A 15,743-nucleotide genomic window follows, 5' to 3' on the forward strand; every position below is an offset into this window, starting at 1 on the left:
TCCGTAAACATTTTGTTATCTCAAGTTAAACTAATGTGTCGTGGAGGTGAGGTCAAGCAAAAAAAATTGACAGCTATGACTGAGAACACATGCCCACCAGGATGGGGGAAGAGAAGTTTCTTTCAAAAAAAGTGTGTATGATATAGAGGTAGTCACTGTGGGAATCACTGTAAGTAGAGAAGAAAACTTAATTTGAATTCCCTACAAAGACATTTGGAAGACTCATTGCCTTAGCCCAGCCCTGAGTTTTAGAAAAGAACAGTGACAATGAAGCTGGAAAGAAAAAAAGAGTTTATGAGAATCATTCAAGAAGGAAAATAAAAGTGACTTTATTTTAGGTGCATAGTGACACAAGGCTGAGGATCATACCAATGAAGATGACAGTAATGGCTATAACTGTAAGTAGGTGAAATTTTAGTCAATAATAATAGATATGTAGTATCAAACTCATGGAATTTTTAAAAATATATTTATTTATTTGAGAGGGAGAGTTACAGAGAAAGAGAGAGACCATCCATTGGTTACTCCCCACTCCCCAAAAGGCTGCATGACCAGGCCAGGCTGAAGGCAGGGGCTTGATATTCTCTCTGAGTTTCCCACATGGGTGGAAGGGGACCATGTACTTGGGCTATTCTCTGCTGCTTTCCTTGGGGCGTTTGTGTGGAGCTGGATTGAAGTGGAGCAGCAGGGACTTGAACCAATGCCCATATTGGTTGCTGATGTTGCAGTTGGCGACTTAACCCATTGTGCCACAATGCAGGCCCCGCAGTAAAGGAATTTTAAAGTACTGGCTATTTCTGTATCTCTGTCTGTGTGTATATGTGTATATATATGTGTGCATAGGTATGTGTATATATACATATATGTGTATATATACATACATGTGTGTATATATGTATATATACATATATGTGTATGTATGTGTGTGTGTATATATATACATAAACATACCCTATCTTGTTGGATATTAAGGTAATCTCAATATCCTCCAAATCTTGCCTTTGACAGGATATAAGTAATTCATGAAGAAATACAGATTATAAGAAGATAAGTAAGTGAAAAACAAATAGAAATTGAAGCACAGAGAAAGGCAACATAGGACAATAAGAGGAGCTAAGCACAACATGTGCCTAGCACAAAATCGGTCATCTCTGCATGACCGATTGGGTGGGACAGTGGGTATAGTTGTATTATGATATGGAGAGAAGGGGTTACCAGAGGATAACTTGGAATAGAATCCTTTGCAATGTTCAAAAATGTCCATGCAGTAAAAGTGAGTAGAACATCCACAAGAAGTATAGCTCTTTCTGATGTGCAACCAGAGGGTGGTTTTTCTTTGGCCTTGTCAGAAAGACTTGTATGTAAATGCATTTACAGTGAATCTTGGAACAGGATTTATAGAAATATTTCTCATAAAAGCTCTCAGGGCCGGCGCCGTGGCTCAATAGGCTAATCCTCCACCTAGTGGCGCCGGCACGCCGGGTTCTAGTCCCGGTCGGGGCGCCGGATTCTGTCCCGGTTGCCCCTCTTCCAGGCCAGCTCTCTGCTGTGGCCAGGGAGTGCAGTGGAGGATGGCCCAGGTGCTTGGGCCCTGCACCCCATGGGAGACCAGGATAAGTACCTGGCTCCTGCCATCTGATCAGCACGGTGCACCGGCTGCAGCGCACTGGCCATGGCGGCCATTGGAGGGTGAACCAACGGCAAAAGGAAGACCTTTCTCTCTGTCTCTCTCTCTCACTGTCCACTCTGCCTGTCAAAAAAAAAAAAAAAAAAAAACTCTCAGTAGAGGATGATGGCATAATATGGAGAAGAAGGCATCTTCTGGGTTTAAAGCCAGATGCATTCCAAATCCTGTTCTATTCTATGGTGGTCATCATGTCTGGGATGGTCTGTTCAGTTCTGGGGACCATAATTTACAATGGATAATAGCCAATATCAGAGCACCCGTGAATTTCATATTCCTTATAGATGTTTGTTGATTAAGTGACAGAATGAATACAGGAGCAATTACAGTATCTGAAAACATTTGACTTTGACACAAGATGTTTTTTTCCCTCTCAAAGAGGTTTTGGTTGTGGAGGCGAAGTATAACTCTGAAAAAAAAATAGGCACACATACAATGATTCAAGCAATCCCACATAGTGGTAACTTACGGGGGTACTCAAAAAGTTTGTGGAAAAATGTCATTAAAATATGGGTTTCTTTTAGCAAAATTGTGAAATCCATGCAATTTTTTTTCTCATAATGTGCACATCTCATGAACTTTTTGAAGATCTCATATTTTGGGGAAGATTTTTTCTCTCTCTGTCATTATCTCAGTCTGCATCTCCATCTCTCTTTTTCAGTTTTTAAAATAAATGTTGAGCAAGTCTGTGGGAAGCATGGTAAAATTTAAGAATGTTTTATTTTGTTATTTCTTTATAGTACTTGATAGGAGAGAAGACAACTTAAAAGAGAAACCAAATGAGAAAAGCAGCACCGGCAGAGATTAAGTTAGACCTAGAGTCTCAAAGGTATGAAAAATTACAGACTATTTGAGTCATTAATAAATGAGTAGAACATACAGCAGGCTTCCACCATTTGTGAAGAATTACTCTTGGAAACTGATAGGAGGGAAATGTGGTATGAGTTTGTACATGCATCTGATCCTGAGCCAGGAACAGATTCCAGGCATAGGCACAGAGCTGGTCACACATGTGGCTGTCCTGGAAAATCCAGCCATAATTCTATTTCCCCAAGTACTCAGCCTCTGACTGAAACATTCTTGGAAACACTGTGGAACACTGTGGAAATCAAAACAATTTATATGATTGTTTTTTTTAGAGGGAAAGGTTTTAAACTTTGTAGCCTATAGGATTAGTATTCCCCAAGAATTGTTTGCTATATTCTGATTAAGATTCTAACAGTTTTAAGAATCATTTACCTTTCCTCTAAAGCATTTTAATAGTTTCCACCTTAGTCAAAACCACAGTTTATTTTATATGTAAAGGAAACAGAAAGAAAATGGTAAGAGTTGGGAATCATTGCAATTGAGTTGGAGAATTCAGCCACAAAATTTCAAATATTTTAATGGATTTTCTTGGGGTTCTCCCTGGGTCTTAAGGAAAAATTTGCCATCTTTGCAGTCTAAAACTGCATTGTTTGTAAAGTGTATTATATTTATAATCATAGGTTCATAAAGTCTTTAGGTAAAAGGAAGCTTTTGAAATCCCACATACTCTGAAATCTTTTCCGTAGTGTGGCTATTTGTTGTTCATCCACTCTCTAACCAAAGCCTTCCAGTGACAAGTGACTGGACAAGTCAGCCCATTCCCTGTTGAAAACTTCTAATGGTAAAGAAAGCTCTTTCTTAGATAATTCCAATACTGTTTGCATTTCAGCCTGTGAATATTTGTTAAGATTGTGTTTTCAAGAAATGTGCTAGGGGATTCTAATTCAATCCCATCAAGATGGCATGTACCAATGCCATCTCACTAGTTCAAGTGATCAATTTCAGTTCACAATTGATCACACTGATAGGTCTAAGAGTCAAAGGGATCACATAAACAAGACTAGTGTCTTCTAATACTAACTGATAGAATAAAAAAGGGAGAAAACAATCCGACATGGGAAACGGGATACACAGCAGACTCATAGAGTGGCAGATGTCCTAAACAGCACTCTGGCCTCAGAATCAGCCCTTAAGGCATTCAGATCTGGCTGAAGAGCCCATGAGAGTATTATAGGCATGGAAAGCCAAGACACTCTGGGAAAAAAAAAAAAGGACCTAAATGCAAGATCTCTGCAAGTGAGATCCCAGTAGAAAGAACGGGAATGGGCCATCAAAGAAGGAGGTACATTTCTTACCTTTCTCTAAAGGAAGGAATGACCCTCCACTTTGACTATGACCTTGTCTAAATAAGATCAGAGCTGGTGAACTCAAAAGGCTTCCATAGCCTTGGCAACTCATGACTAGAGCCTAGGGAGATTACTGATGCCATAAACAGAGTGTCAATTTGTTAAGTCAACAACAGGAGTCACTGTGCACTTACTCCTCATGCAGGATCTCTGTCCTTAATGTGTTTTTCGATGTGAATTAATGCTATAACCAGTACTCAAACAGTATTTTACACTTTATGTTCTGTCATTATCTGATGATAATGCAAACTGGGTGCAAACTGATGCAAATCTTTACTTAATATATACTAAATTGATCTTCTGTATATAAAGAGAATTGAAAATGAATCTTGATGTGAATGGAATGGGAGAGGGAGCGGGAGTTGTGAGGGTTGCGGGCGGGAGGGAGGTTATGGGGGAAAAAGCCATTGTAATCCATAAACTGTACTTTGAAAACTTATATTTGCTAAATAAAAGTTTAAAAAAAGATTGTGTTTTCATTAAAACCCAACCTACAGGTCTGGAGTTGTGGCGCAGGGCAGGAAGATGCTGCTCGGGAGACCGTATTTTGTATTAGAGCACTGGTTCCAGTCCTGGCTACCCTGATTCCAACCCAGCTCTGTCAATGCATCACGGGAGACAGCATATGATGACGCCAATACTTGGGTCCCTGTTAACCATGTGGAAGACCCAAATGGAGTTCTACCAAATGGTTCCTGGCTTCAGCCTAGCCCAACTCCTTAAGCTATAAACATACAGCCAGTGAACCAGTGTAAGGAAGATATCTCTCTATTTCCCTCTCTCTGTGTCTCTCTATATTTTATGAAGAGGAAAATAAATTTAAAAAATAACAACCATTTTAAACAACGCCAAATATGATGACTTTCAGTCCTTATAGGCCACTGTAAGCAAGTGTGTCTTTTCATAACATTTCTCACATACTTTCTATGTTCCTCTTTTTCACATGTGCTTTCAAACAAATCCAACGCATTCTTCACTCTGGCTCTTTTATCAAGTTGGCGTGTTACTGCTTCTAACTCTGACGGTCTATATGAGATGACGGATGCAGCTGGCTGTTACTGATGGCTACAATTGTGAAGCTACTGTTACTCATTTGGCTATGCATTTTAAGTGTAGAACAAAATCTTCAAGAAATTCTCTAGAGCACAAGCCACAGAATCCCAAATATTTTAATGGATATTCTTGGTTTTCCCTGGTTTAAGGAAAAAATTAGGCCCTTGGTTAGCAAAAGCATGAGATTATTTATTACGAAATATGGATTCCTTTGAAGCCTGCAGGACATGGAACTCTCTGGAGGCACCTCCTTTATAATCCCTGGCTTTTTTATTGTGGCAGAGTTAATTCACCTCCACCAGCCAGAGTGCCCTTGAGTTCCAAAACTGCTAGGTCACAGAAAGTGGGGGCAGGGGGAGGACGAGAGGGCGCCAGAGAGAACTATTTACCCTCCCCATTAATGTCAGGCTGACATACTTCTAATCGCAAATCTTCTTTTTCCTAAGTATCCTATAAGATTCAAGGGCAATTATATTAATATGTAACATCGATAATTTCTTCAATTGTGGGTTGTTGAGTTTTCTGTAATGCTAAAAAAAGGATATCCTATCAGGACAGTTTTGTTGTTTTTGTTTTTCAACTATCAAAAAACAATGAGGGCTGACTAAATAAGAAAGAAATTTATTGGTAACTTCCAGAATCAGGCTCAGAGAACAGACAGTGACATGTAGGGGTTTTGCTGCAGGTTGCAGCATTGTCTTGTTAGAAGCCGTCCCCAACACAGCCACTGTTGGCCCTTTGTTTACTCATCACAACCATCACACAGATTCTCTATTCCCCTTACTCTCAGACCCTACACAAATGCCATCCAACAGACATCTTCATCATAATGCAAGTGCATCTTCACCTTCCAACACAGTAGCCACTAGCCACATGTAACTACCAAGCACTTGAAATGTTTCCAGTGTGTCTGAAGAACCAAGTTTAAAATTCAATTTGAGGGGCTGGCGCTGTGGCGCAGCGCATTAACGCCCTGGCTTGAAGTGCTGGCATCCCATATGGGTGCCGGTTTGAGTCCCGGCTGCTCCACTTCCGATCCAGCTCTCTGCTATGGCCTGGGAAAGCAGTAGAAGTTGGTCCAACTCCTTGGGCCCCTGCACCTGCGTGACAGACCTGGAGGAAGATCTTGGCTCCTGGCTTCGGATCGGCACAGCTCTGGCCGTTGTGGCCAACTGGGTAGTGAACCATCAGATGGAAGACCTCTCTCTCTCTCTGCCTCTCCTCTCTCTGTGTAACTCTGACTTTCAGATAAATAAATAAATCTTAAAAAAAATCAATTTGATCTTAATTAAAATGAGCTGAAATAGCCACACATTGCTATTGCTTATCGTATCTGACAACACAATGCTAATGTATCAGAGACTATTGTCTTAGGATTGTCAACCAAAAGTTTTTCAGGAGCTACTTTTCCAGAAATAAAAAATGCGACCAACACATTTACTCCTTGTCTTCTAGATCTCTATATTTTCTAGCATATATAGCACCCACCAGTAAGCATTGTCCACCAAACATTGAACTAGGATGGCTTCATTATGCCCTTCCATCATTTGAGAAGGTCAGAAGCACCTGAGTGATGAGCTTATATGAACATTGGTGGATCTTAGTTAATTGTCATAGTACTGAAGCCACACTGTCTGGGTTGGAATTCTGACCCTACTGCTTTACAGGTTGCTTAACTAAGGTATTTTTGCCTGATTTTTTAAAAGTTATTTATTTATTTATTTATTTATTTTTTGACAGGCAGAGTGGACAGTGAGAGAGAGAGACAGAGAGAAAGGTCTTCCTTTTGCCATCGGTTCACCCTCCAATGGCCGCCGCGGCTGGCGCGCTGCGGCCGGCGCACCGCGCTGATCCGATGGCAGGAGCCAGGAGCCAGGTGCTTTTCCTGGTCTCCCATGGGGTGCAGGGCCCAAGCACCTGGGCCATCCTCCACTGCACTTCCTGGCCACAGCAGAGGGCTGGCCTGGAAGGGGGACAACTGGGACAGAATCCGGTGCCCCGACCGGGACTAGAACCCGGTGTGCCGGCGCCGCTAGGCGGAGGATTAGCCTAGTGAGCCGCGGCGCCGGCCTAAAGTTATTTATTTATTTAAAAGCCAGAGTTACAGAAAGGCAGAAGCAGAAAGAGACAGACAGACACACACACACACACACACAGAGATAGAGAGAGAGAGAGAGAGAGGGAGTCTTCCATCTGTTGGTTCCCTCTCCATGTAGCTGCAATGGCTGGAACTGTGCTGATCTGAACCCAGGAGCCAGGAGCTTTTTCCGAGTCTCCCATGTGGGTGCAGGGCCAAAGGACTTGGGCCATCTTCTGCTGCTTTGCCAAGCCATAGCAGAGAGCTGGAGAAGCCAAGACTTGAGCCAACACCCATACGGGATCCTGGCCCTGCAGGTAGCGGCTTTACCTGCTACACCACAGCACTGGACCCCCGAATTTCTTCATCCACAATCAGAGTATAACGAAAGTACCTAACTCAAAGAAAATTAAATGAATATGAAGCACAGAAGACCCTTGGGTACAGAGTAAGCTTTCTGTGCATTTCGACTTTCATTGTAATCTCTGCTCTAGTCATCCAAATTGCTTGCAATAACAAACACAAAGGTTGAGTTTTCTTGTGAAGTTTGAATAGGTAGGTCTACTAAACTTCTAGATTCATAACACAGACTCAAAAAGTTAAAGATACTCAAATACAATGAATTAAATTGCCTGATTCCAAGAAGGACAACTCTTACCTTCTTAAATGATTGACAATCTATCCTGTTTTGGAAAATCTGTTTTCTGGAAACAAGTGCTAAATTGTTTGATGATGAAACTTCTGTTTTCAATGTAGACAAGTAGGAAAACATTTAAAAGCCTACAGATTTGAGGGAGTGAGTGTGGAAGCACAAACAGTGAGGGAAGCAATGCCAATGAGACTGATTTTTACTGACTCTGAATAACACAGAGTGGTTTCAGGAATTTCTCCTATTATTATATTGAGGGTTTTTGTTTTATAAAAACAGAAACTCAAAATCCAGAAAAGAACTGCAACCCTCAGAATAACACATGGGGCATTGCATTGGTGATATAAACTACACTCACCTCGCATATAGGGATGTTTTTCCTGTCTTTGAACTTTGCTTAGACCGCATTGCATTGTGGGCCTTCAACAGTCACAATTTAGCACCTTAAAGTCCTGTTTCTCATCTTTATAAGCAAGCCTCCCCCACACCATTGCGAAAAGGCAAAGAAAAAAAAATACACATGCACAATAATCCCAAGTCCTCAAAGCCAATTTCTTTTCTAAAAGGATTTAAAAAAAAGAAGAAAGTTCTTACTGCACATTTTTCTGTCCCTAGAAGATATTATATTATCTAGCCAGCATAATTTTCAGCTGTTTTTAAAAATAAATATAACTGACTTAGTTCTCTACTATGTTGTAAGCCGTGAATGAAAAAGTTATAATATGGCAATTCCACAGGAGAAAAAAAGCAACCTGGGTATTTTACTTCATATGAGATCAATAAAAGTGCCCTCATGTGCACGTGCATATAAATTTTCCAAGTCTTTTACACATGTGTTTCTCAAATGCCACTAGTTCATAGAAAATAACAAATCTCCTAGTTTTCTAGAAACAAAATCAATAAGACATGGAATCTTCATCATTCAAGAGGCAAGTACTTTGAAGTATTCATACATAACAGCTGCAAGAAGCATACCATTCTCCACTTAAATCTAAACATGTGGACTGCGTGATATTACTACTAAATTGAGTTCAAAATTCTTGAGTTCAAAATTTCCTGGATGCAACTAAGTGTGTTTATGCAATTTTCAGGGTGATAAAAAGTAAAAAAAAAAAAAAAAAGAGAAAGAGAGAGAGAAATGAACTCTACAGTGATGCTTTAATGTTTTTGTTATTCATTTTATAAAATAATATGACTCATTGTTTTGAAAATAAGATGTGTGTTTTGAGTTAATTTTCTGATAGTGAAGATGAGTTTTCCTCAATATTTGTGCCTAATGGTTCCAGGAACAATAGCACACATTGGAGAGACAGCTGTCCAGGGTAAGCAAAATTTTTATTTATGCAAAGGGAACATGTTCATGTGATAATGAACTTACAACAAGTTCACACTAGAATCATGTTTTAATCAGCCATATGAACAAATCTGAATCTGAGTGTTTGTCTGGATTTTTCCCAAAGTTCTTTTGAGATGAAATCCAGAAAAATCTTTCCTTTCACCCTGAATTTTCTGTTTTGCAAAAATGACTACTCATCATGTTCTAGGTAGAGGTCAATTTGCCCTTGTCCAGGAATACAAAGAGTCAAAGGAGGTAATGGTGATGATACCATGTAGGCTACATTTCTTTGCTCCTTAAGCTAGGCTACAGCTTGGTTCTTTTCCATCTAGCTTGATGTTACAGACCTAAGTTTGTTATCTCACTAGGGTATCTTTACATAACAATTAGCAGGGGAATAGGACCATACCAACAGATAGTCTTTCTTGGAGGTTTCTCTAGAGATGAGCTCTAAACACTTTCCCAAAGAAAAGTGATCTGTGAAATCACCCCTTGAATCTAGGTAAAAAAGTCCCCTTTCTTCCCCTGTCTCATTTCTCACAAATGCTACAGTGTTACAACAGTGTCTTGTTAATGAATGAAGACAATGATATATCATTTAAATTAGTTGATAGTCCTTGATGGATGAGAAAGAAAATCTCAGAGACTAATGAGGACACCATTTCTTCTTGTTCTGGAAATAATATTATATAAGCATATCATCTATTAAAATACCAAGTCTCTAGTAGAGTCCACATAACAGAGAATTCAAAGTGAGCAGTAACCTTGAAGACTAGGAAGGCCAAGTGTAAATAATTTTTGAAAGCACACACCCAGTCTCTTCAAAAGATATATTTTTGCAATGCTATAGCAATTACTGGCTATGAGTCTTTATTTTCTTTATGAAATCACAAATAGATTACTTACTCAGATATATAATAGATTGCTCAAGTGGATGTCTAATTGACTAATTTCTCTTTCTTCATAACTTATGCTTTCATAAACATGCAAAAATAAACCCATGTGACACCAACAAATTGGTATGGTATTGATGTCATACTTGACTGCCAAATAGCTACTTTTGACAATCATTTTACAATTTGATGATGAATGGTGTCTTAACCTAGAGATTTTTTTTAAAGATCTATTTATTTTATTTGAAAGTCAGAGTTTCATAGACAGAGAAGGAGATGCAGAGAGAGAGGTTTTCCATCCACCAGTTCACTCCCCAATTGACCGTAACAGCCGGAGCTGTGCCGATCTGAAGTCAGGAGCCAGGAGCTTCTCCCAGGTCTTCCATGTGGGTGCAGGGGTCCAAGGACTTGGGCCATCCTCTACTGTTTTGCCAGGCCACAGCAGAGAGCTGGGTTGGAAGTGGAGCCACCAGGACTCCAGCAAGCACCCATAAGGGATGCTGGCACTGCAGGAGGTGACTTTACCTGCTATGCCACAGCGCCAGCCCCCAACCGAGGGATTTGTGTAACCAGACATTTAATTTCTGATGTAACTCTTACCTATTCTTGAGTGTGAATGAATGCACAATGCAGCCCTGCAAAACACAATTTTGTGCTATTGCTAAAGCTATCCTCCTACCCTAAAGTAAAAATGATCAAAATATTTAATCCATTCTTTAGGAGGTCACTTGAAATTCATTTTCTCTTTACTTGTTCCTTGAAAACCTCAGATGCCACTGCTCCATGTTGGGGACCTTTAGACAACAGCACAATGGTGAATCTATGTTGCAGATCAAGCCCTGTAAGAGCCGTTCTATGAAAGTGGAGAACAGATGTGAACAACAACAACAACAGCAACAAAACAAAATAGATCAAAGATGTGAACTCCATCCACAGGGTGTCTTCGAAACAAAATAAGCAGGTTTTTGTTATTTTAAACTTTCATCAATGCTATCTTTTGGGTGGAGGAGGAAATAACACTGGAAAACAAAATAAAGGAAGGAGTGGGCAATTATGGAGTAGAAAGAGTTCTATTTGTGGAATGGAATGAACTTGAAAAGAGCAAGTCCACACACATTTCTGAGCGCTTCATTCATGTTGGCACTGGTGAGGTGCTGAAGCCACAGGGAGTACAATTCCACGCTGTGATCCATGATCTTCGCCTGGAGATGCCTGGGGTTCAGTGGAGAATCTGAAATCCAGAATAACTGTTATATGAGAGAAACACGAAAAGTCAGAGGAAACAAAGTCAAATCGTTCATTCTATATGTTGATAAAAATGCTTGGCATCCTTTTCAAGAAATGTGTGTTTTTTTCATAATTAAATAATAATCTGAGCAATGGTTGGCCATTCCATACAAATTGAAACAACACAATTGCTAACGTTATGACATACTCTACTCGTGTACTGGAGAGTCTGAAGCAGTTCTGTGGAAGCAGTGGAGGCCACTGAGAATGCACGTAGAGCCTGTGATTTTCAGCATTTTGTTGGATTACTTCTTAGTTTCTGACTATGGCTTTGAATTTGACCACATCCCTTGTTTCTTACCGACCAATTATCATTCACATCACCAGTTAAAATGCCTTTTATTTTCTCTTTGGCTTTCTCAGCCTCAAGTAAAAACAAATTAGTGCTAATTATTCCAGCTTTCATAGTTCTTTGGGGGTGTAGTTTGGATTTTTTGAAGATTTATTTATTTGAAATGCAGAGTTACAAAGAGGCAGAGGCAGAGAGAAAGAGAGAGAGGTCTTCCACCTGCTGGTTCATGCCCCAGATGGCTGCAACAGCCACAGTTATGTGGATCTGAAGCCGGGAGCCAAGAGCCCCCTCAGGGTCTCCTACCACGGGCACAGGGGCCCAGGAACTTAGGCCATCTCTTCCTAGCAGAGATTGGAAGTGGGGCAGCCGGGACTCGAACCAGTGCCCATGTGGGATGTGGACACTTCAGGCGCTGGTTTTACCTATTATGTCACAGTGTTGCCCCAAAAGTCTTTTCCTTTTAAGGACATTTGTGCAAAGATAAAGAAGGCTGTAGTTAAAACCGCAAGGCCATTATCTCAGATGGTGTGTTCTCACAACTGAAATCCAAAACCTGTTTCGAATTGTAAATCAGAAAATGAATATATGAATTAGCTGATTATATGAGTCAATAAAATTATATTTTTATGTGCTGAATTTCTTTTTGATGGTGGCCATTTACACCAATTTTATTAAATGAAAAGTATTGCTTTTTAGGTAAAATGATTCCAAAGCTTGCTTTTAAAAATTCATATCCCTAGTTAAGTCTCAAAAGATTAAATTATTTTTTGATTAACTTATTGTGAGTAGATAGATTTAGTAACAGCAGACATTAAAAAATAGTCTGTTTTTTGTGACATAGTTTCCAGAAGTACATCCTGATAAAATGTATGCTTGTGCCTTTAAGTAGTATAACTTCACAGATAAATACATTAATTAATTAGAAAGGGTAACATCCAGCTTTCTACCTTGATGAAATGGAAAAGGACATAAAGTAGAAACAAATCAATAGCACTTTAGAGTGATCAAATTATTTCCACAGTGAGTGGATGGATTCATTGATAAAGTGGATTTTAAAAGGAAAATCAGCATAGAGGAAAGCAGACAGCTATTTCAGGTCAGTAGGCTTTTGATGGGAAGTTAGTATCAGAATTCAACCAAACAACAAAGTTATGGCATTTGATTATTTATGATAGTGGGAGGTACAGTAGGGAAGGCTATGTAGACATTAAAAATATAGAAAAAAGCCAACATTTATTTTTCTACTAACTTTTAACTTAAATTTTCCCACCATGTTTTAAAGAAATCTTACTTGCCTACAGATAATAAAATTGCTTAGATAAAGTAGAACCTGTTCTCCTCTTTCTAGTCCAATGACTTTAGCAGGACTTCAGAGAGGATTGAGTTTGAGGAAGAGAAACCACATTCTGGAAGGACAATGAACTGGATGATCTGTACTTGTAAATTGAAGTATACAAATGCATAGATGCAAAAGAGGATTTCGAATGATAGGAAGAACAGAAATGTGAAGGACCATAGGAGAAGCTGAGTCACAACAGCTGGGTGTTTAAGAGCAGACTGGGTAATAGTGAAATGGGTGGTTTTGCGCCTGACTCACATATGTTCATAAATGAAGCAAAGCACAAAAAAGGAAACAAATTGCTTTTCCTGTTAGGGGAATGATGGCTGCAATTCCTTGCCTGCCTCTGGAAGAAGGACTTCTTCTTCTCCAGCTCCATTTTCTGTCATGTCCTGCCTTGCACGTCCCTCTTCAGGAACTCAACAGATCTGAAAGCCAGGCTAAATCAGTACTAGTCAAAGTGTGGTCAATGAAGTGGTGCCAGGCAGCAAAGTTTTTTGTCTGTTGTTCTGCAATACATACAGAGACAGAGTAGGCATGTGGCAGCTTTTACTGCAATTTAACTTTATCATGATATCTGAGCTTATGTCTTACCATGCTAGAGAGGGTGTATGTTATTTTGACTACTGTTGGCCTTTTATGAAAGGTCGTATGTGATATGAGCTGCATAACTATTATGCACAGTGAGAACACATTATACCATACGATAGCTTCAGATTAGACAATCGTAACCCTGAAGTGCCTGGAAGAAATAAGAGGAAACACAAGCACTTGTTATTCTTATAATCACTAACATTTTCAAATAATTACATTTTAATCAAATAAAATTTAGAATTTAGCATTATTACTTAAGAAATGGATGTAAATTATATTATTTCTTTATATTTGTAATATATGGAAACCCAAGCCTTGATGGTTTATTTTTGTCAATAAAAGAAGCATCTCCCTAAATATGAAGGTGGAACTAAATGAAATGATGATGATGATGACTGTTATTCCCAGTAAATAAAGATTAAAAGAGGTTATTGTATTTTTACTTGAACTTATGATCCCCCATGCACTGAGTTTAACTGAATTTCTTTGAATGACGTTTTAGCTAATGAGTATGGGTGAAGCTATGGTGTTGAAATACTATAAATACATAGTTGAAATTCTAAATGGTTCACAGTCTATGCTGTGTCCATATTTGCAGTGTTTAGTTAAATGTAGACATACAACAAAGAGATTTAGAAGTAATAAGAAATGAAATCAGAAGTCTACAAAGTCTACAAATTAATAGTTTGAGTAACAGTGTTTACTGATCACAAACACAATGCAATATAAGCAGACTATGGATAGATCACAGTTTGAGTATGAAAGAAGAAGGGATACAAATGTAAAAACATTATCCTAGCCGGCGCTGCGGCTCACTAGGCTAATCCTCCGCCTAGCGGCGCCGGCACACCGGGTTCTAGTCCCGGTTGGGGCGCCGGATTCTGTCCCGGTTGCCCCTCTTCCAGGCCAGCTCTCTGCTGTGGCCAGGGAGTGCAGTGGAGGATGGCCCAGGTGCTTGGGCCCTGCACCCCATGGGAGACCAGGAAAAGCACCTGGCTCCTGGCTCCTGCCATCGGATCAGCGCGGTGCGCCGGCCGCAGCGCGCCGGCCGCGGCGGCCATTGGAGGGTGAACCAACGGCAAAGGAAGACCTTTCTCTCTGTCTCTCTCTCTCACTGTCCACTCTGCCTGTCAAAAATAAAAAAAAAAATAAAATAATAAAAAAAAACACATTATCCTAACATAGTATAATTCAGATTCTTCCAAGGAAACATAATTTCTCAATGTTATGACAATTTCTGTATGCTTTTTATTCTGTGAAATACATCTTTATTTGAATGGATGCTTAACCGTGTGGTTAAGTTGCCCACATCCCACTTCAGAACACCTGGGTTCAATTTCTAGCTCCAACTCCAGGGCCCAGCATCCTCCTGACAAAGGGAGGATGGGAGGCAGTGATGATGACTCAAGCAGTTGAGTTCCTGACAAGTGCATGAATGACCTGGATTTGGTTCCCAGCTCCTGGCATTTTGAGAGTGAACCAATAGAAGGGAGTTCTTTCTTCTCCTCCCTCACCACCCTCCTGTCAAATAATAAAAAATGATTATTATTCTTCCTTTACATTGATTTGTGAGAGTGTTTATTTTAGAAGAACTGGCAAACCCCAAACAAATATAGATATGTATGGGAAAATATTTATCAGTTTCTATTCTGAATAGCATTGAAATATTTGTATAAAATGTTGATACCGTGAAGTAAAAACGTTTTTCTTTACATTTTCCAAAGAGGTTCCTCACACTTATATACATAATGAAGCTAAACTTAAATGGCCCTATTAATGAATTGTGGTACATTAGAATAATTACCAGCTCTCAAAGCAAATTTAAGAATAAATTATGTCATAATAACTCACATACATATGCATACATAGTGAACAAAATTACTTGACATATAAATTATACTGTCATTAGGAATCTTTTAGAAAAGATTTATTTATTCATTTATTTGAAAGACAGAGATACAGGAGGAGAGAGAGAGAGAGAGAGATTCCATCCACTGATACACTCCCAAAATGGCAGCAATGGCAATGGATGGACCGGCTGGCGCTGCAGCTCACTAGGCTAATCCTCCGCCTTGCGGCACTGGCACACCGGGTTCTAGTCCCGGTCGGGGTGCCGGATTCTGTCCTGGTTGCCCCTCTTCCAGGCCAGCTCTCTGCTGTGGCCAGGGAGTGCAGTGGAGGATGGCCCAAGTGCTTGAGCCCTGCACCCCATGGGAGACCAGGAGAAGTACCTGGCTCCTGCCATCGGATCATCGCGGTGCGCCGGCTGCAGCGCACTGGCCGCGGCGGCCATTGGAGGGTGAACCAACAGCAAAGGAAGACCTTT

The 15,743-nt window shown here is 40.0% G+C and overlaps 1 long non-coding RNA gene across 2 annotated transcripts in view; it reads left to right on the forward strand.

Annotated features, from left to right (window-relative positions):
- Positions 1 to 6,373, forward strand: part of LOC149126513 (uncharacterized) — a 48,660-nt gene extending 42,287 nt beyond the window's left edge. For both annotated transcript variants that reach the window (XR_016233792.1, XR_016233793.1), the window contains exons 2-3: positions 2,425 to 2,513; positions 4,395 to 6,373. This is a non-coding gene — a long non-coding RNA (uncharacterized LOC149126513). The remainder of the gene's footprint in view (positions 1 to 2,424; positions 2,514 to 4,394) is intronic.
- Positions 6,374 to 15,743: the final 9,370 nt, after the last annotated feature.

Source organism: Oryctolagus cuniculus, chromosome 5 (genome assembly GCF_051225735.1).
Source record: "Oryctolagus cuniculus isolate XC-2025 breed Fujian yellow rabbit chromosome 5, ASM5122573v1, whole genome shotgun sequence".
Taxonomy (NCBI): Eukaryota; Metazoa; Chordata; class Mammalia; order Lagomorpha; family Leporidae; genus Oryctolagus; species Oryctolagus cuniculus.